This window comes from Triticum dicoccoides, chromosome 3B (genome assembly GCF_002162155.2).
Source record: "Triticum dicoccoides isolate Atlit2015 ecotype Zavitan chromosome 3B, WEW_v2.0, whole genome shotgun sequence".
Lineage (NCBI taxonomy): Eukaryota > Viridiplantae > Streptophyta > Magnoliopsida > Poales > Poaceae > Triticum > Triticum dicoccoides.
In genome coordinates this window covers 10,013,457-10,013,948 of record NC_041385.1, presented here as the reverse complement: position 1 = coordinate 10,013,948, position 492 = coordinate 10,013,457, and positions in this window count along the sequence as shown.

Sequence of the window (492 nt, the reverse complement as noted above, 5' to 3'; positions counted from 1 at the left end):
TCACTTCAGCTTTTTCACACCTGATGCTCTCTCCTGTGACTTGTCTTCCTATGCCTGAGCTCATCTTCCTCTTGCTTTTACCCTGTAAGTTGGCTTTTGTCAGTCAAAAAGCAGGTTTCTCTGCAGGATCCCGTTTCACTCTGCAAGCAGCAGGTTGGGATGAGGTGGATCATTTGAGCTGATGTGGTGCGCTGGGGCACTGGTCGAACGTGGAGCATTGTACATGCTCTAAAATGCTATGTCGTTTCCATGCAAAAGTGCTCTGTTGCGTATCGTATCGTATCGTATCGTATGGATGCCGCAACGAATCAATCCAGTTGGAAAGGACTACTTTGTGTGGTTCTCGCTAACGCCCGGTCAGCTCCCGTCCTCTACTCTTGTGGACTCTGCACCATCCATCACAAGCAAGCTGAGGCAGTACTAGTGGAGTGGAGTGCTGCGTGTGTGGCGTGGAGAGAAGGGAAACCGACTGATTTGTTATTGAATCTCTTT